The sequence below is a fragment of the Macaca mulatta genome, chromosome 15 (genome assembly GCF_049350105.2).
Source record: "Macaca mulatta isolate MMU2019108-1 chromosome 15, T2T-MMU8v2.0, whole genome shotgun sequence".
NCBI lineage: Eukaryota > Metazoa > Chordata > Mammalia > Primates > Cercopithecidae > Macaca > Macaca mulatta.
The window spans coordinates 89,912,807-89,937,640 of NC_133420.1; the positions used below are offsets into that span (position 1 = coordinate 89,912,807).

At 36.3% G+C, this 24,834-nt stretch overlaps 2 long non-coding RNA genes across 2 annotated transcripts in view; one reads left to right on the forward strand and one right to left on the reverse strand.

Moving 5' to 3' along the window:
• Positions 1-7,660, reverse strand: part of LOC144334860 (uncharacterized) — a 125,918-nt gene extending 118,258 nt beyond the window's left edge. Inside the window, exon 1 of the long non-coding RNA XR_013405116.1 lies at positions 7,541-7,660. This is a non-coding gene — a long non-coding RNA (uncharacterized LOC144334860). The remainder of the gene's footprint in view (positions 1-7,540) is intronic.
• LOC144334859 (uncharacterized) overlaps positions 1-24,834 on the forward strand; it is a 1,627,235-nt gene that overhangs the window by 1,242,191 nt on the left and 360,210 nt on the right. The gene's annotated exons all lie outside the window — the stretch shown is intronic.

A 24,834-nucleotide genomic window follows, 5' to 3' on the forward strand; every position in this document is an offset into this window, starting at 1 on the left:
TGACCTGGGATTATTCCAATAACAGTGGGTCATCTATGTAGCCAGGAAGAAATGCATTATAGAAAATCCAGTGTTAGATAAATTGCAAGGTTCAAAGTTCAAAAATTCAGAGAATTTGAAAGGATCTCTTTATAGCCTGATTATCAAATTAGGCTAGAGTCACAGCAAAGATGGTGAAACTGAAAATTTACAAACTAGAATTCTACTCTTGGCCTAACATAGGATCCCATTTTTGCAAGGACACATATGCAGGCAGGTAGACAACAGAGGGACCGTGGTAATTTTGTATCTACTGATACTAGACAATTTTATCTCAGTTGAATCCTCAAGACCAAACCCAAAGATGCAGAAAAGATCTTGATTTGAATGATTCAAAAGCTAAGATTTCTGCTGTTACCAATGACCTATGTGTACCGTACAGAAGTCTCATTTTGAGGTTGTGAATAACGTTGCATTGTAAGCAAGTTTACGTCCCAGTGGGCCTGTCAGGATGACTTAACAAAACAAACATCCCACTTACTAAGAGCTTTATCACTGCGGTCATCAACGCACCCAGATTACTGTATGTAGCACACTGCTCTCGATGAGGGCCAAGGGGAGTCGCAGTTGTCCAGGAAGACCATAATGAAATAATCAGTTTTGCCTCACTGCTTTTCTGGCTATTTCTTTTTTCAGGAACTCTACAGAGAATATTTGTCTCCAGGACTATAAATTTGGTACTTTTCAACAGCTGTAAATTTTCTCTGTTGCTTAAGAATAGTAAGGATCAACACCCTACTCTCATCATTTATGGACTAACAATGTTGAAAATCAAGCAAACTCAATATGATTGCCACTCAAGGATTCTCTCTGTAAACCAAAGTCTTCTTTAAATTTTGAGATACATTCCAAATAAGGCAGAAAGGAGCAAACTGTGTGTGGAAGAAACTTTTTGCTTTTTCTTAACACAGAATGGAAATATAGTGGCGTTTCCCTCTATTATGACTAGAAGCAGGGCCCACTTCCCATGTTCTTCCAGGGAGTTTGGTTTTACTACTTAATAAAAACTGAAAACATTTTACTATAAATGGAAGAGGAATAATGCCCTAATATATCAAGTAGAGATTTCTAAGTTGCACCAACAAAATAATTTGGTGCATATACAAATGAGGACTCACATGTACGGAATTCAAATTTTGTGTATGCAAAACAGATAATTGTACAATCAAAGAAGTGCCTTGATTAAAATCATTGTGTATGTAAATTCATCATTTGTTAGAACAGTTTTATTTTGGCACATGCATACATAATTAGTGACTTCTAATTTAAGATAGTGTCATGGTAGAAAGTCTTACCTAGTGGTGCTCATGTTTTACCCATTAGTCAAATCAAGTCTTATATTTTTTTATTTCAATAATCACATTGTTGTCATTTAAAAACTGAAATGTCTCCTTGTTTATCAATATCATTTAAAAATCAGAGTAATTTATAGCCTCTAGTTTTGAAAACTGGTTACACAAATTATTCCTTGGAAAATATTGATGATATGTCGAATGTTGACTCACTTTCAATTTGGAGGCTTATTTTAAATGATAAAGCAGTAAATGTGTAGCATATATAGAATATCAGTGATCATAAACCCTCCATTTATTTCCCATTTCTATTCATATTTGACATTTCTTAAAATTAGATTTAAAAGTCAGTTAGTGCACTTAATGTAATCTCTTATCCTTAAAGCAACCCTCAATAATGCATCTCACAATAAAAACTATCCATCTTATCAAGATATCTTGATAAACACCATCTTGCAATCAACACTATCTTCTTAGAAATCCAATCCTGTTATCAGTGACAGCAAACACTTGTCTGTGATTACTATGTGCCAAGCAACTACCCCTCACAACCAGCATGTAAGATAGTTTTACTGAATTTCACAGATGAGGAAACAAACACAGGTTACTTATGTATTAATAACTCTTTCAAAGTCACACAGCAACTGCTTGACAAAGTGAGGAAATTCAGAACTTGATAAGACTGTGCCTACTGTCCTCCTTAAAAGCAGTACTAAGTCTGCTTCAGTTGCTCCTGTAAAGCATCTGTGACTGTATTAAAAGTTGTAATGGGATCTACTTGTCCAAGAATTACCTCCTCGATCTCTTACCTCTTTTACCTGTCCTAAGGCAATAATAATAATAATAACACATTTTTAATTTTTAAAAAATATGTTCTTCTTTTCTCTTACTCTCTTATCTTTTATTGTTGCTACGAATACTTTGGTACATTAGAAAGCTGTTTAGACGGCCTGGAGAACCCCAAGGCAGGACCTACCATTGACTGATGAGTGTTTCATGGAGCCCGAGAATTTGTTTTCCCATTTCTCTTAAGTATTTTTAAAGTAAAAATCTAAGTACTTCTGTATTCTAATTCACATAATCTTTGCTCAAAACTCTCCAATGGATCATTAATCTTACTCAGAATGAAAACCAAAGTTCTTACAATGGGCTTCAAAGTTGCCCATCCTCTAGTCTCCTGTCTGACATGGTTTCCCACCTCCATCTTCCTCTTTCACCTGTTTAAGCTAATCCGGCTTCCCTGCTGCCTCAGGAATCCCCAACCAATGTCAGGCTTGAGGAATTTGGCCTCTGCTCTCTGTACCTGGAGTGCTTTCTCACATAACAGCATGTGACTTCCCCTAGCAACCTTCAGGTCTCTGCTGAAATGTCACCCTACCGCAATGCTTTTCTCTCACCTCTGTCTCTTCTTATCCCACTTAATGCTCTTAATCTACTTTCCATTGCCTCCAGAGCACTAACCTACCTTGCCTTTTATAAATCTATTTATTTGTCCAGCTTTTAATACTAGAATATATAGAAACTATAGAAACCTTAAGAAAGGAGTGACTTTGTTTAGAATATTCCCTTCTGTATCCCCAGCCTCTGGTACAGAGTGCATGTTCAGTAACTATTTGCTGCACAAATGGACAACAATCAAATTATAGAAATAGACAAGTAAATGAATATTCTAAGACTCTATTCAAGGATTCCCTACTTAGTTGTTGCTAGAATGACTGCCTGTTAGGTACAGTACCAAATGGTTTTCTTTACAGCATAATATACATGAATATATATTCAAGTCTTGTCAGTGGTTAGTGTATGTCATTTTATATGAGGCAAGTATAAAAGGTGAAAATTAAAGATAAATTACTGGAACATATAATTAACATTTTATTATTATTATTATTAATTAATTTTTTTTTTGAGACAGAGTTTCATTCTTTTTTTTTTTTTTTTTTTTTTTTTTTTGAGACGGAGTCTCGCTGTGTCACCCAGGCTGGAGTGCAGTGGCCGGATCTCAGCTCACTGCAAGCTCTGCCTCCCGGGTTTTTACGCCATTCTCCTGCCTCAGCCTCCCGAGTAGCCGGGACTACAGGCGCCCGCCACCTCGCCCGGCTAGTTTTTTGTATTTTTTAGTAGAGACGGGGTTTCACCGTGTTAGCCAGGATGGTCTCGAACTCCTGACCTCGTGATCCACCCGTCTCGGCCTCGCAAAGTGCTGGGATTACAGGCTTGAGCCACCGCGCCCGGCCGACAGAGTTTCATTCTTGTGGCCCAAGCTGGAGTGCAGCCTCCAGAGTATCTGGGATTACAGGCATGCGCTACCACGCCTGGCTAATTTTGTATTTTTAGTAGAGATGGGGTTTCACCGTATTGGTCAGGCTTATCTCGAACTCCTGATCTCAGGTGATCCAACTGCCTCGGCCTCCCAAAGTGCTGGGATTACAGGCAAGAGCCACTGCGCCCAGTGGCGTTTACTATTTTTGAGAACATAATAAGAGCAATCGCTAAGCAGTATGCTACTAGCTATATATTATCCCTATTTTACATGTTTTACATATATTATCAAATTTAATCCTCACCACAACCTTATAATGGAGGCACTGTTATTATATTCATTTCATAAATGAGAAAAATGAGGCCCAGAAAATGTTCAGTTGCTTGCCCAAAGTCAGAGACAAACCCATAGACTCCTATTACAAACTGAAATATATGCATATATATTTTTTCTCCCACACTGATTTATTGTTCAGTACCAACTCTCCCTAATGATCCTGATTAAAATACTCACTTTGAAATATTTTTTTTTCAGAAGAGTGGCAATATTATTGCATTCCCTTATACTCATTATTTCAGAAAGCCTGTTTTATTATTTATTCTTTCTAAGTGTTTGAGAAATTATCTTCGAGAAATTAACAAAATGCATTAGTATACACATGCTACTTACTTTCCTTAGACTAATACCTATAATTACAGGAATAAAAGATTTTTTAAAAAACTTTTTGATGGCAGTTTTTGGCTCGTATATTTAAAACTTTCCTGTTACAATCTGTTTTTGCAATCATGTTTCTTCGTAAACTTGTATATGAGAACAAGCCTGTGATTGAATGAAGCCTTGGAATCATTCACCATTGCTTTCTCTTTAGTACCTGACTGATGCTTAAAACTAAGGTAACCATACATCTTAGTTTATTTGGACAGTCCTAGTTCATGTCTCTTCTCCCAGTGCAATTATTAGTATGCTATACATGTAGATATATTGATACATTAGTGCTGAGAAGGGAAGAGAGTAGTCCCTTTAAATGATACAGAAGAGGGGAAGGGAAGGGCTGAGTAGAGGACGGTGTGGTCCCTGGCTAAAGCTCCATCCCCACGGACCTAGGTGAGGACAGGCACTTCTGCCTTCGTGCCCAAATGTTGCATTTTCCGAGACCACCCTGGCCTGCCACAACCCCCATCCTGGGCCTGTAGAAACCCAAGACCCTAGCAAGGTAAGGATAGAAGCTGCTGGACAGCAAGAGGAACATGTCAATGGAAGAAGACATAAGCAGCTGGTCGTGGGGAAAACCAGTTCTCCCTTCTGGCTCCCCCATCTGCTGAGAGCTACTTCCACTCAATAAAACCTTGCACTAATTTCCCAAGCCCACGTGTGATCCGATTCTTCCGGTACACCAAGGCAAGAAACTCTGGGATACAGAAATCCCTCTGTCCTTGTGATAAGGAAGGGGGTCTAATTGAGCTGGTTAACACAAGCCACCTATAGGTGGGAAACTAAAAGAGCACCCTGTAACACCTGCCCACTGGGGCTTCAGCTGTAAACATTCACCCTAGACACTGTCGTGGGGTCGGAGCCCCACAGCCTGCCCGTCTGTATGCTCCCCTAGAGGTCTGAGCAGCCGGGCACTGAAGAAGTGAGCCACGCCCCCATCCCATTGCTCATGTACTATCACTTTCAAAAGTGCCTCTGAAGTGTCCATAATAGGCAATAAGTTTTCTGCTCACTTATTTAAAGCAGGTATGTGATATTTATAGAAAGTATTATAAGAAGCAGAGGAGTGAATTTTTTCAGCCAAGAATCCTATATCCAGTGAAGCCACCCTTCAAAAATAAGGTTGAAATAAAAACATTTTGTCCTTTAAAAGCAAAAGGTATATACCCTAGTGTAAAAGGAAAAAAGAATAAATGTCCTCAATCACTTTGTTTTAATTTCAAAAGCAATCACTTAGTTAAAATCTAAAGAAAAAATTAATAATCACCAAAATGAGACATACTAGGCCTAAACTATGCTTCCACTTGCTTAATAGAAATTCTCTCAACAAATCTGAAAAGCCAACTTGTATTATTAAAATAGTCTCTGCCAGGAAGGACAAAACACTTATTTTATTTCTCTAGGTCTTTACGAGATTTCACATAAATACATAAATAAAACATTAGAGATACCCTAGCTGAAGTACTGTGTTCCATTTACTGTTCCACAAAATTCATTCCAATGAATGTAGGTCTTTGGCCATTCTGGCTAGGACAAAGGAAAGAACAAATGATCAATCTACCTTAGCACCTACACTCACATCAAAGTCCCTCTGAGCATTAAATAAGTTATGTTGTTTCTCATCTGAGCTGTTAGGACACAAATTCTCAGACGTCTCAGTCTGTAGATTTCACATGAAGGGTTGTTTCATTTCTCCCTTTAGATGAGGGGAAATGCCTCTGTGTTGGGGCTTAGGAACCTGAGATGGACTTTCAGTTCCCTTTTATTTCATAAAACACCCGAGTATATCCAAGTGTCCGTGAAGCCTCAGACCTAAAACCTATAACTTACTCCTTGCCTTTCTTTTCTTTTTTTTTTCCATCCAGGTGGTGAATTTTAAAATGCATGCAGAAATATTAATCATAATATTTGTGTGATTTTATGTACATATGAAGGTTTTAATTTTTAGAAAATTAACGAACACTTTAATTTCTCCTCATATTTTGCTATTTAAAATGCATTTCGCTATAACTCTCTCACCTCCTCCTCCACAAATTCATGTAATAACCATTATTATAAAATGCATATTAGTCTTCAAAATGATTGACTGCTTTCTTGGACGACTGAATCATCACCAAGATTCTCACCACTGCCCTGTTGAAGCCTCCAGAAAGGCTAATGCAACCACCATTCATTTTCCTGGGATCTACCCTCACTCTTCATTCTTTTATTTGGTGGGGTTTTCTCTACTAAAATATGTTGCTTGACATACCAGAGGCATTTGAAGATGTTTTCTCAGTGCCATACCTCATTGGTTCAATGTGAGGCATTTTAGCAGGTCAGCAACCCTAGGTGATGAATCCCCATGTGGTTCATGAGTCTACAGGTGCCTGCCAGGGGCTCACATACTTCATACGAGTCACATATGCAAGACTAAGGGAGATTTAGAAGGTGCATGGTATTACAAACATATATTGTAAGCTGTCATTGTAGCTAAGCCTACAGACTCGACTCAGGTAATACAATATCACCTAAGCTTGGGGTAAACAAATAGTTGCCTCTTTTTGTAGTGGGAAGTCTAAAATTTTCCCTTAGGTAAGTATTTTCTTATAAGATGCAGGCCACGCCGGGCGCGGTGGCTCACGCCTGTAATCCCAGCACTTTGGGAGGCCGAGGCGGGCGGATCACAAGGTCAGGATATCGAGACCACGGTGAAACCCCGTCTTTACTAAAAATACAAAAAATTAGCCGGGCGCGGTGGCGGGCGCCTGTAGTCCCAGCTACTCAGGAGGCTGAGGCAGGAGAATGGCGTAAACCCAGGAGGCGGAGCTTGCAGTGAGCCGAGATCGCGCCACTGCACTCCAGCCTGGGCGACAGAGCGAGACTCCGTCTCAAAAAACAACAACAACAAAAAACCAAAAGATGCAGGCCACATTGGGCTTCTGAAATCTCCCAACACAGCTGTTCCAGAAACAAATAGATACAGATACACAGGAGGCTCCTGGTGAGTGTTCATAACTGTTTTATGATACAGCATATTTTAAAAGAACATAAGACTGGAGTCATAGTTAGGCTTAAATGACACCTCTACCATTTACCTTCTATGTATCTTTGGACTGTTCACTTTAATTATGAGATTATTTCTTCAAATGGAAGATGGAATTTAAAAGTGATATTCACCCCAAAGTTGTGTCAATTAAATGAGTTAATGTATATTAAATACATAGAAAAGTACATGGTTTAATGGATGTTCCCTTACCCAGCATACTGAGAATGATCATTCTTCTTGTCTGTATTCACTTTCACTAAGATTTGTCCAGTCTGGGCATCCACACAGGCATGCACATAGCCAGGTCACAGAGTAGCTAGAAGGCCTGTGGATGAAATATTTGGTCATTGAAAGGACTGGTAACTTTATTTCACACACTTTCCTGAAAATATATATGAAAGGATTGGTTTCCTGTGATTACTGACCCAGGGTAGGCTTAAAGCAAAAGTAGAATCTGTAAGCATTTTGAGTTCCTTGTGAAAGATTGTCTAGTACTTCGTTTTCCTCTCATTTATCTCACTTTCCTCTTGTTTATCTTACTCTCTGGGACCATATTTGAAGACTGTTGATCATACGGAAGAAAAATAGTCTATATCCTGGAGGAAAACTGTGGTAAATAAATGTTTGACTAAAATTTCTGGCTGTCTTCATAGTGCTTGAAAGTCCAAATGAATATAGGTGAAAATGCCAAATTATTGTAAAAGCTTTCAGACAAGTGGATACTTGGTAAATGAAGACAGAACATGTGGGTTCATTATTCTTTTTTTCTGTTGATATTATGTCTACATCGTGGCATTATGTTGGAAGACCTGTGTTTGTTCAACCTATGAAATAGCTTTAGTCAGGAAATAAAATTCCTATCAAATAGCACCTGATAGAAAAATATAAATACTTCAAAGTTCAAAATACTGTGTTTAGAAAAAATGATATATTGAATGTATGTATGCTCAATCAATTATGAGGGATCCTATGAACAATTTTTTAAAGTGTTCGAGAGTTTCAGAATGCACAATTGTTTCAGAGGCACTTTCTTTTCTAATGTCTCATCCCATGTGGGTGTTTTCTCCAACAGTCACCAAATGGAAATACCACTAAAAATCTGAAAACAAATAGTGAAGGATGAAAAAAGCAGCAATGAGAAAATGCATCATAATAGAAAGTCTCTATAATAATATTTAGTGATCAAGGAGCTCATTTTATTAGTATTGGCAAACAACCAACAACTACAAGTTACAAGAAACATTAACAACCAGGGTGAAAAAGCAATCAATTTTTAAATGTCAAGGAATCTACTTATTTATTTTTTAGGAGTTGGCTTAATTAGAAAAGTTGTTACAAGTGCCAAGACCATGAAAGGAACATATTTTACAAGTTAAATAAAAATGTAGTGAATACTTACTGCAAGAGCTCAAAAACTCAACCTCAGCATACCAGGTGATTAGTGTTAGATTCATACAAAGATGATGTTTCTACATTGAACTATCTCTTGGATAGGGTTGTTGACTCACAAAAAGGCCTAGTCTTTGCTCAAATGTCATCTTCAACATAAAACCTTTCATACCTAATGTAAACTGGACACAAAACTTTACAATACGCAACATGGTAAATAGAAAATCTAAAGAAGCCTAGATTTATTCATCATCTTCTATTCCAACTAGTTCAGTGACTTTATATAAGTAACACACTGAGATATATGTTTGTTTGTAAAATATAAATTATGCATCTGTAAGCAAAAACAAGTATGTGAAAATTTTTTAATATCCCTTCATAGTTTGAATTCAATATAATTAGTAATAGAATGTGGTTGTTGGCCAACTATATCTAGTATATAGGTTTATGCTTATTAAACTTTTGTGTGTGCGCAGGGCCTTGTGGTTTGTTCTGGTCAATATACTAAGCGGGGTTAGATATCACTTCTGGAACAAGCATTGAATTACTGTTGCAAAAACACACAGAATGCTTTCTTCTTTCTGAAACAATGACTATCAGGATTCAAGGTAGTGACTCTTCTATCAGACTTGATCCCTGAGTTCCCATTGTGAGCTGAAAGTCCTTGCTGAGGGACTATGACATTTTAGCGTAAGTGAGAAATAAATATTTACTTGAGATTTGGGTCTGTTTGCTACTGCAGCAGGACTTACCCTATACTTACCAATAAGTATAATTAAGGTACCTCATAAAAGCTTATGATAACTTTTCATAAAAATAGATGTAAGCATACATATAAAAAGTGACAATATATGAATCACAATTTTTTCTTAGCCAAATGATTTAACTTTAATAATGTATTGCTTAAAGCACTAAGAAATTCCCAAACATGGCATTGCCTCAATCCAATCATACACTCAGGATGATGAAGCGCAAGTTGGTGATATTTTCTGGCCTCATTATTCTAGAATTAATAAGTTGAGTTAGTACTTTGTAAATCACATTGTACAAATTCTCTTAAGGATATAACATGGTGAACTTTTATGTCCATAGTACACTTTCTGCCATCTGTTTACTTATTTTGTACTCAGAAATAAAATTTTAAATATTTATTAAATGCTTAATATGTTTAAAGCATGTATTAGTTCATTGGATAATATGAGAAAAATTAGGACAATTTTCTTGTCTTTAGGGAGTATATATAGTCTAGTTGGAGAATAACTCCAGAAATGATATGAAAGTTATATGATAGCGCAAAACCTGCAAAGTGCCAAATCACAAAAGAAAAATGTTATGATTTCATAAAAAGTTATTTTGATCTAAAAATACAATTCGCAAATTTAAGAAATATAGAAACACAGTCTGGTGGTGACATGGCAGGGAAATTTTGCCTAAGATAATGTCCTTCAGATTCACCCATGTTGTTGCAAATGACAAGATTTTCTTCTTTTATAAGGCAACATAATATTCTATTATATAAAGATACAACATTTTCATTTATCCATTTATCTATTAGTAGACATTTAGATTGGTTGTTTTTGTATCTTGGCTATTGTGAATCATTCTGCAATGAACATGGGAGGTAGATAGCTCTGAAATTCTCATTGCAATTCTTTGAATATATATCCAGGCCGGGCGCGGTGGCTCAAGCCTGTAATCCCAGCACTTTGGGAGGCCGAGGCGGGCGGATCACGAGGTCAGGAGATCGAGACCATCCTGGCTAACACGGTGAAACCCCGTCTCTACTAAAAAATACAAAAAACTAGCCGGGCGAGGTGGCGGGCGCCTGTAGTCCCAGCTACTGGGGAGGCTGAGGCAGGAGAATTGCGTGAACCCGGGAGGCGGAGCCTGCAGTGAGCTGAGATCCGGCCACTGCACTCCAGCCTGGGCGGCAGAGCGAGACTCCGTCTCAAAAAAAAAAAAAAAAAAAAAAAAAAAAGAATATATATCCAGAAGTAGGATTACTGAATCGTATGGTAAGTTTTATTTTTGATTTTTTAAGGAACCTGCATACTGTTTTTCATAATAGCTGTACTATTTTACATTCCCACCTACAATGTACAAGAGTTCTAATTTCTCTATCCCCTCATTGACACTTACTCTCTCTCTCTCTCAATAAAACCATCCTAACAGATTTGAGGTGATATCACATTTTTCATTTTGATTTGCATCTTTTAATATGCCTTGTGGCTGTTTGAATGTTGTATTTGGGGAAATGTCTATTCAAGCCCTTTGCCCAGTTTCTGTTTGGGTTATTTATGTTTTTGCTATTTAATTGTAGGATATTCTTATATATTTTGGATATTAGCCCTTTATCATGTATATGGTTTGCAAACATTTTCTCCCATTCGTAGGTTACCTTTTCATTTTGTTGACTATTTCTTGTTCTGAATAAGCTTTGTTGCCTCTGCTTTTGGTATTGTATCCAAAATGTCATTGCCAAAACCAATGTCAAGAAGTTTTTCCCTTAAAACTATTAAAACTAATGTATGAATTTAGCAAAGTTGTGTTTTATAAAATCAATATACAAAAATTACTTGTGTTTCTGTAAACTAAGAATGAATCATTCAAAAAGAAAATTAAGGAAAAAATCTCATTTACAATAGCACCAAAAAGAGTAAAATACTTAGGAATAAACTTAACCAAGGAAATGAAAAACTCACATACTGAAAACTACAGAGCATTGATGATAGAAATTTAAAGAGACACAAATAAATCCAAAGACGTCCTGAGTTCACGGATTGGAGGACTTAATGTTTTTAAAATGTGCATACTACCTATAGTGATCTATAAATTCATTGTTATACCCATTAAAACCCCAATGGTTTTTCTTGTTTTTTACGGAATTAGGCAAAACAATACTACATTTCACATGGAACCACAAAAGATTCAAAATAGCCAAAACAATCTTAGGAAAAAAAAAGAAATAAGCTGGAGGTCTCACACTTCCTGATTTCAAAATATATTACAAAGCTATAGTGCAAACTCATATAGTAAATTTTATGGTAGCCACTAAAAATAAATAAATAAATAAATAAATAAATAAATAAATAACTTTTTTTGTTTTGTTTTGTTTTTGTGAGACGGAGTCTCACTCTGTCGCCCAAGCTGGCTCACTGCAAGCTCCGCTTCCCAGGTTCAGGCCATTCACCTGCCTCAGCCTTCCGAGTAGCATGTGCCTTCTACAACACCTGGCTAATTTTTTGTATTTTTAGTAGAGACAGGGTTTCACCATATTAGCCAGGATGGTCTTGATCTCCTCACCTTGTGATCCTCCCACCTTGGCCTCCCAAAGTGCTCGGATTACAGACGTGAGCCACCGCGCCCGGCCAAAAAGAAAAAAAAATAATAATACTTTTTACAAGTGTAGCTGGCTGAGCGTCGTGGCCCACACCTGTAATCTCAGCACTTTGGGAGGCTGAGGTGGGTAGATTGCTGAGTCTGGGAGACCAGCCTGGGAAACATGGTGAAACCCTGTCTCTACAAAAATATAAATATTAGCTGGGTATGGTGGTGCGTGCCTGTAGTCTCAGCTACACAAGAGGCCCATGGTGAGATTACTTGAGCCCAGGAGGTCAAGGCTGCAGTGAGCCATGATTATGCCACTGCACTCCAGCTGGGTGACAAAGTAAGACCCTGTCTCAAAAAACGAACAAACGGAAGGAAGGAAGGAAGGAAGGAAGGAAGGAAGGAAGGAAGGAAGGAAGGAAGGAAGGAAGGAAGGAAGGAAGGAAGGAAGGAGGGAGGGAGGGAGGGAGGGAGGGAGGGAGGGAGGGAGGGAGGGAGGGAGGGAGGGAAGGAAGGAAGGAAGGAAGGAAGGAAGGAAGGAAGGAGAGAGAAAGAGAGAGAGAGAGAGAGAAAGAAAGAGAAAGAAAGAAAGAAAAAAAGCATAACTGATGTACTAAGAAAGGAGAGAAAATCGAATCCTATAAAATGTTCAATTAAAACTAATAAAGGCAGTAAAAGAGTGAAAGACACAAATGAGAACCAATAACTTGGACAACAAATAGAAAAACTAGTAACAAATTTAATAGTATTAAAACAACTACATCAGTAATGACTTTGAAGAACAATGGTCTAAGTGCACAAATTAAAAGAGATTGTCAGAGTAGATCAAAATATAAGACCCAACTATATGTTGTCTACAGGAAAGCCACATTTTATATAAAAATTGTTTATCGATTAAAAATAAATGAGTAAAGAAAAATATGCCACACTAACACTAAGCAAAATAAATAGGAATAGCTATTATTAATTTCAGACAAAGCAGATTTCAAAGCAAATAAAAGTATCAGGAATAAAGAAGAGCATTACATAATGATAAAAAGGTCAATTCTCCAAGAAGACGTAAAAATTATTAACATGTATACACCTAAAAACAGAGTGTCACAGTATTAATACATGAGGCAGAAACTGATAGAAGTATAAGGAGAAATGGAAGAATCCACAATCACAGAGATTTTGACAGCCCTATATCAGATATAGACAGACACGTCCATGTCAGGTAGAAAATCAGTAAGTACATAGTGTTGTTGACAACACCATCAATCAACTGGATATAACTGACATCTATAGACACTTCATCCAACAATGGCAAAAAAATTCTTCTCAAACTCACATGGAACATTTACTAAGACCACATTCTAAGCTGTGAAATACACATGAACCAACTTTTTAAAAATAGAAATTATGAAATGTCTGCTTTCATACCACAATGAAATTAAACTGGAAATCAATAATGGACAGATTAACTGGAAAATTCTAAAATATGAGGAGATCCATGATGAGCTTATTTCACATTGTATGCCTGTATCAAAACATCTCAGGTACCCTGTAAGTGTATATACTTACTGTGTACCCACAAAAATTAAAAATTAAAAACAAACATATAAATAATAAATTGCATTTTTCTAAATAACACACAGGTCAAAGAAGAAATCTCAAGACAATTTTTAAAATATTTTGAAATATGAAATGAAAACACAACTTATCAAAATGTGTGGGATGCTGTGAAAGTAGTGTCTAGAGAGATGTCTAGCATGATTAAAACTCTCAGTAAACTAGGGATATAGGGAGAGTTCCTCAGTTTGATAAAGAATCTGTACAAAAAACCTACAGCTAACTTCAAACTTGATGGTAAGACACTCAAAGCTTTTCAACTAAGAAAGGATTCCCTATCTCACTACACCTTTAAACACCACATTGAAAGTCCTAATAAATGTAACAAGACAAGAAATTAAAATATAGAGAAGGGAGAAGAAAAAAAAAAGAAAATATCGTTGTTTCAGGTAACATGATTTTCTATGCAAAAATACAAAATAATCAATGAAAAATCTCCTAGAACTAATAAGCAACTAAAATAAGTTTCCATATACAAGGTTAAGATACAAAAGTAATTGCTTTCCTATATACCAACAATGAAAAAGTGGAATTTGAAACTAAAAACAAAATAACATTTACATTAGCACACTTCAAAAATAAAACAGTAGGTAGAAATCTAACAAAAAATAAAGGATCTATATGAGGAAAACTACAAAACTATAACAAAATAAATCAAGGAAAACCCAATATATGGATATATATTTCATGTCCATGGATAGGAAGATATAATATCAAGATATCAGTTCTCCCCAACTTCATCTGTAGGTTCAATGCAATCCCAATCAGAATGTCAGAAAGTTAATTTATGGATACTGACAAAATGATTCTAGAGTTATATAAAGAGAAACAACATCCAGAATAGCAAACAGAATGTTGAAGGAGAAGAACAAAGTTGGAGGACTGATACTACCTGACTTGAAGACTTAATACAAAGCTACAGTAATCAAGACTGCATAGTATTGGGTAAAGAATAGAAAAGTATATCAATTTTATGGACTAGAGAACCCAGAAATAGACCCACATAAATATAATTAACTGATTTTTGACAATGGAGAAAAGTCAATACAATGGAGTAAAGGTAATCCTTTCAACAAATGGGAGAGGGACATCTGAACATTCACAGGCAAATTAGATAGATAGATAGATAGATAGATAGATAGATAGATAGATAGATAGATAGATAGATAGATAGATAGATAATCTCAACATAGACCTATGCCCTTCACAGAACTTAACTCAAATGGATCACAGACATAAATGTGAAACTATAAAACTCAGAGAAGATAAAATGGGAGTAATTCTAGATGACAAAATATAGCAATGACTTTTTAATTATAACACTGAAGACACAGTACATGAAAGAAATAATCGATAAGCTGGGTTTCATTAAAATAAAAAACTGATTTTCAAATACAATGTCAAGACAATGAGAAGATAAGCCACAGACTGGAAAAAAAATATTTACAAAAGATACATCTGATAAATAACTGTTATCCAAAATATACAACAAACTCTTAAAAATCAACAATAAGAAAAAATTTTAAAATGGGTCAAAGATTTTAAGAGATACATCAGCAAAGAAGATATACAGATGTCAATTAAGCATATGATAAAGTGATTCATAGTATATGTCATTACAGAAATGTGAATTCAAACAACAATGATATACAACTACACAACTATTAAAATGGAAAAAAACCCAGAACACCGACAAAACCAAATGCTGACTAAGATATGGGACAAGAGGAATTCTCCTTCATTACTAGTAGACATATAAAATGGTAGAGCTACTTAGGAAGAAAGTTTGGCAGTTTCTTACAAAACTACACATACTCTTACCATATGATGCAGCAATCGCCACAGTATTTACGCAAATGAGTTGAAAGCATGTTCACAGAAAAATCTGCACGCAGATGTTTATAACAGCATTATTCATCATTACCAAAATTTGGAAGCAATCAAGTTGTCTTTCAGTAGGTGAATGGATAAACTGTGGTATATCCAGACAATGGAATATTCAATGCTAAAAAGAAATGATCTGTCAAGCTACGAAAAGACATGGAGAACCTTAAATGTGTATTCTTAAGTGAAAAAAAGCCCATCTGAAAAAGATATATACTGTGTTATCAACTATATGACTTTCTGGAAAAGTGAAAATTAAGGAGATATTTAACCATCAGTGGTTGCCAGGGATTGCAGTGTGGAGTAGGTGGGGCATAGAGGATTTTGGGGTGGTGAAACTACTCGGTGTGATACATCCATAAAACGTGTAACACCAAGAGCTAACCCTAATGTGAACTACGGTCTTTGGATAACGATGCTTTAATGCTGGTTCATCATTGGTAACAAATATATCACTCTGGTGAGAAATACTGATGATGGGAGAGGTTGTGCATGTGTGTGAGAGGGAGTAGACGTGAAATCTCTGCACTTTCCTCTCAATGTTGCTGTAAACCTAAAACTACTCTTTTTAATAACAAATAGTTTAAGAAACAACAAAAAAAAACGAAAATCTTCTAGAAGAGGTGCTTCCTTCTTGAGAATTAAAATATTGTTTTAAAAAGTATGCCTAATAGGTATGACCCTGCTGTGTCTCAACTGTGGTACTTCTCTCACTTGCTGTAGCTACTTTTACCACCCCCTGATCCCCCACCACCCACCTTGTTTCATCTGTGCCAACATTTTTCCACTTAACTGGGCCACTCTTAAGCTGTTTGGAGGCAATGTCTGAAGGGATTTTGCATAGTCATCCATTCCAGAAGTTTTAGTTTTATATAAAGCTGGGGGTTGAATTATGGCTCTGCTGGCCATGTGGCCTTAAACAAATATCCAAATAAAGCCTCTGTTTCACTGATAGTAGGATCAATAATAGTGCCAAACTTATAGAGTTGTATATATGGATGAGATGATGTATATAAAGGACTTAGCACGTAGCAAGTTCTCAACAAATTAATATTATTATTTTTCTATGATCCTCACTTGCTGACAAATATTAACATTTTAATTTAAGATACTTGATGAAAATTGTTGGTAAGCACAGGAAAACATCTTATTTGTAGCATTCTATACCAGGAAAAATTGGCACAAGAAGTACTTTTTGTTCATGGAGGATTACTGGTTTTTTCCTTACACAGTTATAGTAATTTCAGTATCTATACTAAATGCACAAAGATATTGTATTCATATATATCTATGTATGAACCTGTATTTGCATACATGATTAGTTTATGCAAAAAAACTTATAACTGGATTTTTTCATATGTTTATATTTTAAAATTGTTTTAACTCCTTTTGAAATTTAAAAAAATATACGTTGCCATAGCCAACATCAATTCTCCAGCCAAATTCTTCCTTTAGCTTGATGATGCTTTTAAAAAATTTCCACATTCCCTTGCAGACAAGAGACTTAAAATTTTCAGTTTTCATATTGAGTGCTTCCTAGAATATAGATCTGAAATTTGGTCTCGTAGCCCAAATTTTTTGGAATTTTCTTAGTGTCTATTAAGATGGGATTACTGAGAAAGTTACTGAATACTAAAGGACATATATTTTCCACATTATGTTCTATGTATAACTTGGTGTTTCATTGGATCCTGCCTTTCTTTTTTCATCCTGAGACTGTGAACAAAATGTTATACTGCTTTATAATGAGAGACCCGAGGGGTTCTATTTCAGTCTTACAGTCCTATTAAAAGCTTTTGAACATGACTCTATTAATGTTTTCTTCCTTTTAAGACTAGGTTCATTTTCAAGACATAGACTGTTTCATTTCATATCTTAAAGCTCTTTAGTGTTTAGGAAATGTTTCACTTTATTAAATGTCAATTTCTGTAGGATATCAGTAATTAAATACCAACCAAATTTCTTTTAAGTGAAATTAATGGGCTTGGGCTCATAGGTGAAATTTAATTCCTAGTCCTAATCACTATGTAGGTCAATACATTTCATGAAATAATTGCATGCATATTGTAATTTAAAGGATAATTTGACTAATGGAGGAAGGTTTGGTTTTTAGTAATCACAGATTAAGTTGTCTATAGCCAAAGTCAAATTTTACAGCAGAGTGAAACTGAGGCAGCTCAAACCTGAGCAAATAGTCTTGCAATAATGGTCATCCAGGCATTTGTTTGCCAGAGAGAAAACAATTTTACCTATCCTATACATACAGATTATAGCAGAAAAATGATTTTGAATGAAGACTTTTTTCAAGCCCGTACACTGAATACAAATTATTCAATGGTTTTTAACACTGAAATATGTAACATAATCAAAAGGAATCATGGTATAGTAGAATGTTAAGATCTACTACATAATAATGATAAGGTCTTCCTTGAGCAATTTTTCCTTTTCTTGCACTTTATATTATGAAAATGACTTAACACTACCTTTATAAGGAGAATGTCCTTTAAATCCTGAGACATTTCATTTTATTTTTACTGTGGTAAAATACATGTAATATAAAAGTTACAATTTTACCAATTTTTAAGTGTGCCATTCAGTGGCATTAAGTATTTTAACATTATTATGCAACTATCATCATTATCCATTCCTGGATTTTTTCATCATCCCAAAGTGAATTTTCATACCCATCAAACAATAACTCCTCCTCCCTACCATTGATAACCATCATCCTACTTTATGTCTCTATAAATTTAGCTATTCTAGATACCTCATGTAAGCAGAGTCATACCATATTTATTCTTTGTTATCTGACTTATTTCACATAGCAAAATATTTTGAAGGTTTATCTATGTTATAGCATGTATCATATTTTCATTATTTTTTGGTTTTTATTTGTTTTCTGAGACGAGGTCTTGCTCTGTCTCCCAGGCTGGAGTGCAGTGGCGTAATCTTGTCTCACTACAGCCTCCGCCTCCTAGGTTCAAGTGATTCTCCCGCCTCAGCCTCCTGAGTAGCTGGGATTACAGGCACATGCCACCATGCCTGGCTAATTTTTATATTTTTAGTAGAGATGGGGTTTCACCATGTTGGCCAGGCTGGTTTCGAACTCCTGACCTCGTGATCCACCCGACTTGGCCTCCCAAAGTTCTGTGATTATAGGCATGAGCCACTGCACCCAGCCATTTTCATTCTTTTTTAAGGTGGAATCATATTTTGTTGGATACCTGCACAACATTTTGTTCACTTATTCATTGGTAGATATATCTTCATTTGGCTACTGTGAATAATGCTGCTATGAACATTGGTGTAACAGACATTGTCTTTCAGCATGATGTAGAGAGTTTATGATATTAACAAAAATGTTTCTTTCAAGTTTTGTGTGAAATACATGTGCCAGCACACACACACACACACACACACACACACACACACAAAGTTTGGTTATAGACCTATGTGTAATCTATTCTATTTTGTAAAAAAAAATTCTAGTAATTGGGAGCATGACTGAATCTCTGTGATATTTTTGCTCATGATATCCATTTCTTTAAAAAATCTTTTATATCAAGCCAAATTCAAATTTCTTTGTCCCTTTTATTGTCTTTATTGATAAGCAGGCAGGATGTCCATAACAATAATTTCTTTCATGATTGGCCTTAAGACCATGAGAGCATTTAGGAGACTGGAAAGATGACAATGGTGATATTTCAGACCATTTCCAATGTAAGACAAAGATGACCCTGGGGCACTCTCAGGCTGGTGCCTTGTTCTTTGCATATGCATTGCTTTACAAGAGCTTAGGTAAACTTGGCAATATTCTGAACAGTCAGAGTTTGTCCATTTGTTACAATGTATTGAGGGTTTTCACCTGGGAGAAATACATGTAAATTGTCTTACGTTAAGGCCTTCTAAGATTTAATTCATTTGAAGCAGTTCGTCATTATTTCCCTTTACTTTACCTTACTTTATTACCCTCATTCAGCTTCATTCTATTAAACTATTTTCTGGAATATGCTTTTAATTTATATTATGGTTAAACCTGCTTTTCTTTTCTCAAATGTTGCCCCTTTCAATTTTCTCAGAAATAAGTAATTATCTTCTTCTTCTGAAATTCTGTAGCACCTTAAATATAATTTTGTTTTGACTTTAATATTCCTGTTTTTTAAATTTAATTATAGAAATTACATATAACTATATTCCTTATTAAAAATTTTAAATAGAACTAATATAGATTTAAAAGTAACAGTTTATTTTACCTCCTATTCCTGTCCCCCTGGGCAGCTATCTAGAAATTTGCAGTCTATTGTTTTATATATATGATGGAATACTTTACATAAAATCTGTCTCTTTTTCATCACTTAATATTTCTGGAATATTTTTAGGTTAATATTTAGATGCACATTTTTATGGTTGCATACTATTCTGTAACATGAATATACCATTTTTTAAAATTTATTTCCATCTAGCAGATATGTTAATTGTAATAAATGATAATCTCATAAAAATGCCTGTATTTTGAAAGCTACCATAAGCCAAATTAAAAGACACATTAAGAGAAAATATTGGCCGGGCACGGTGGCTCAAGCCTGTAATCCCAGCACTTTGGGAGGCCGAGGCGGGCGGATCACGAAGTCAGGAGATCAAGACCATCCTGGCTAACACGGTGAAACCCCGTCTCTACTAAAAATACAAGAAAATTAGCCGGGCGAGGTGGTGGGCGCCTGTAGTCCTAGCTACTCGGGAGGCTGAGGCAGGAGAATGGCGTGAACCCGGGAGGCAGAGCTTGCAGTGAGCCGAGATCGCGCCACTGCACTCCAGCCTGGGGCACAGAGGAAGACTCCGTCTCAAAAAAAAAAAAAAAAAAAAAAAAAAAAAAAAAAAAAACCACAAATAGATGAAAATAATGCAAGTATTCCAATATAAAATGTAAAAGAGCACTGTGCTGGGCTGAATAAAGTCCCCAGAGATTTCCAAGTCCTAAACCATGGCATCTGTGGATTTCACCCTGGATAGTCAAATCTTTGGAAAAACAAAGATGTCAAATGAAGAGATTATCCTGATAGGCTCTAATGTAATCACAAGTTTCCTTATAAGAGAGAAGGAAACAGAGATTTTATTAGAGAAGAGCAGAAGGCAATGTGCTGGTAGAATCAGAGACTGGAGTAATGTGACCATAAGCCAAGGAATGCTGACAGTCACCAGAAGTTAGAAGAGACAAGAAATTAATTCTCCCTAGGAGACTCCAGAAGGAACCAGTCCTGAATACCCTTTGAGTTTAGCTCCATAAGACTCATTTCAGAATTCTGGCCTCTAGAATTGTAATTTCTATTGCTTTAAGCCACTAATTATGTAGTATGTGATTTGTTACAGCAGCACTAAGAGACTAATACAAATACTAGTAACAAGCATTTCTATAAGGTTTCTAGGTGTTAAGTACTCTTCTATGCATATAAATTATATAAAGTCACTTAAATTCATTTATGTCTCACACTAACTTTAGCAGCATTCTGAGGCACCAGGAGTTTAAGTAGCTTGTCCATGATTACACACCTAATAAGTGGTGGAGCAAGTATTTCAACTGAGAAAGTCCAGGTCTTCAGTCCATGTATTTAACCTTTGCACTATACAGCCTCTGTGAAAACTAGTCATTCCAAAAATAGAAGTTGATGGGTAAGGAACACAAACTGTCAGATTGAGCATGGTATCAGAGATAGTGGCAATTAAAGATACATAACATTGAGTATTTGCAAAGATGTAAAGAAGAAAGTGTTCATATTTTGTGAGATTGTAAACTGGTATTTTTTGTAGGGTAATACTAAAGTTTTCTCAAAATGGAGAGTGTGCATTACTCTTTAACCAAGTGATTCCACTTACAAAGATATCCATTGCAGCTTTTGTTTGTAGCACCCTAAAAATAGGAATGTTTTTCCTACCCTAGGTTCATATTTATTTATAATTCAGTGTCATTACCTTTAACTAAATTAGTCCACTAAAATGATTTTAAGTCTTCCCCCTAAAAGTGGGACATTTAAGAATAATCTTTGCGAATTTTTCAAACTATCATCTTTATTGCCTCAACCTAGCCTCTCTCTAAGACTTTAATATTCTTTGCTAGGGACGTGAGTCCCCAACACTCATTGTAAGAATCACTGCTACGGTAAGTGGCTCAGTCTAAAGGGAATATGTTACATCTCTCCGAGTGTTGTAGTAGATGAAAGGATGCAAATGTAGATTCCTAACAAAGAATGAACGGGCTAACACTTAAGTGTCCTACATGTCTTTTCCTGTGCCAGATTTATGCTAGTATATTTCACATGTGAGCTCATACAAACCTCATAAAATCCTGTGAGGCTCAAGTCATAATCTCTATGGTAAAGTTGAGGGAGATGAGTCCCAATAATGTCACGGAAATTTACTAGGGTCACTTAGTCAATAAGTGAGAGAAGTAGGAACAAATGCAGGTCTAATGTTTTACCCCATGGGCCTTGGTCAGTTTTTGACATATTTAAAATCAAATTTGGGCAGAGAGTTATGTAAATAAAATGCACACACTGAAATGGGATCCATATTGAGTAGTTTATGACCCTAAATAAAGATCAACAATATGTTTTCAGTAGTTTAATCATGCCAGACTGAGCTCTCCTTAGGTCAACATATACGATGTCACCCAGTTGTTCCTCACATGACCTAATGGGCACTCATGTGTGCTAGTAGCTCTCCCTTATGACAGGGTTTGGAAGAGACAGAAAATAGACCTCTATTATCCTATTCTAGGAACAGAATACATAAAAAGCCTGTGAGATCGTACAAATGTCACCTTTTCTTATTACAGCAATTTGGTGCTTCTCAGATTGCTTTGCAAATTCGAGTTAGCATATAATATGTGAGCCTGTGATAGCCTCTCCACACCCAGGAAATTGGAGCTATTTTTTTTTTAATTTATTTATTATTATTATACTTTAAGTTGTAGGGTACATGTGCATAACGTGCAGGTTTGTTACATATGTATACTTGTGCCATGTTGGTGTGCAGCACCCATCAACTCGTCATTTACATCAGGTATAACTCCCAGTGCAATCCCTCCCCCCTCCACCCTTCCCCATGATAGGCCCCGGTGTGTGATGTTCCCCTTCCTGAGTCCAAGTGATCTCATTGTTCAGTTCCCACCTATGAGTGAGAACATGCGGTGTTTGGTTTTCTGTTCTTGCGATAGTTTGCTAAGAATGATGGTTTCCAGCTGCATCCATGTCCCTACAAAGGACACAAACTCATCCTTTTTAATGGCTGCATAGTATTCCATGGTGTATCTGTGCCACATTTTCTTAATCCAGTCTGTCACTGATGGACATTTGGGTTGATTCCAAGTCTTCGCTATTGTGAATAGTGCTGCAATAAACATACGAGTGCATGTGTCTTTATAGCAGCATAATTTATAATCCTTTGGGTATATACCCAGTAATGGGATGGCTGGGTCATATGGTACATCTAGTTCTAGATCCTTGAGGAATCGCCATACTGTTTTCCATAATGGTTGAACTAGTTTACAATCCCACCAACAGTGTAAAAGTGTTCCTATTTCTCCACATCCTCTCCAGCACCTGTTGTTTCCTGACTTTTTAATGATCGCCATTCTAACTGGTGTGAGATGGTATCTCATTGTGGTTTTGATTTGCATTTCTCTGATGGCCAGTGATGATGAGCATTTTTTCATGTGTCTGTTGGCTGTATGAATGTCTTCTTTTGAGAAATGTCTGTTCATATCCTTTGCCCACTTTTTGATGGGGTTGTTTGTTTTTTCTTGTAAATTTGTTGGAGTTCTTTGTAGGTTCTGGATATTAGCCCTTTGTCAGATGAGTAGATTGCAAAAATGTTCTCCCATTCTGTAGGTTGCCTGTTCACTCTGATGGTAGTTTCTTTTGCTGTGCAGAAGCTCTTTAGTTTAATGAGATCCCATTTGTCAATGTTGGCTTTTGCTGCCGTTGCTTTTGGTGTTTTAGACATGAAGTCTTTGCCCATGCCTATGTCATGAATGGTACTACCTAGGTTTTCCTCTAGGATTTTTATGGTATTAGGTCTAACATTTAAGTCTCTAATCCATCTTGAATTAATTTTCGTATAAGGAGTAAGGAAAGGATCCAGTTTCAGCTCTCTACTTATGGCTAGCCAATTTTCCCAGCACCATTTATTAAATAGGGAATCCTTTCCCCATTTCTTGTTTCTCTCAGGTTTGTCAAAGATCAGATGGCTGTAGATGTGTGGTATTATTTCTGAGGACTCTGTTCTGTTCCATTTGTCTATATCTCTGTTTTGGTACCAGTACCATGCTGTTTTGGTTACTGTGGCCTTGTAGTATAGTTTGAAGTCAGGTAGCGTGATGCCTCCAGCTTTGTTCTTTTGACTTAGGATTGTCTTGGAGATGCAGGCTCTTTTTTGGTTCCATATGAACTTTAAAGCAGTTTTTTCCAATTCTGTGAAGAAACTCATTGGTAGCTTGATGGGGATGGCATTGAATCTATAAATTACCTTGGGCAGTATGGCCATTTTCACGATATTGATTCTTCCTATCCATGAGCATGGTATGTTCTTCCATTTGTTTGTGTCCTCTTTGATTTCACTGAGCAGTGGTTTGTAGTTCTCCTTGAAGAGGTCCTTTACATCCCTTGTAAGTTGGATTCCTAGGTATTTTATTCTCTTTGAAGCAATTGTGAATGGAAGTTCATTCCTGATTTGGCTCTCTGTTTGTCTGTTACTGATGTATAAGAATGCTTGTGATTTTTGCACATTAATTTTGTATCCTGAGACTTTGCTGAAGTTGCTTATCAGCTTAAGGAGATTTTGGGCTGAGACAATGGGGTTTTCTAAATATACAATCATGTCATCTGCAAACAGGGACAGTTTGACTTCTTCTTTTCCTAACTGAATACCCTTGATTTCTTTCTCTTGCCTAATTGCCCTAGCCAGAACTTCCAGCACTATGTTGAATAGGAGTGGTGAGAGAGGGCATCCCTGTCTTGTGCCAGTTTTCAAAGGGAATGTTTCCAGTTTTTGCCCATTCAGTATGATATTGGCTGTGGGTTTGTCATAAATAGCTGTTATTATTTTGAGGTACGGTCCATCAATACCGAATTTATTGAGCGTTTTTAGCATGAAGGGCTGTTGAATTTTGTCAAAAGCCTTTTCTGCATCTATTGAGATAATCATGTGGTTCTTGTCTTTGGTTCTGTTTATATGCTGGATTATGTTTATTGATTTGCAAATGTTGAACCAGCCTTGCATCCCAGGGATGAAGCCCACTT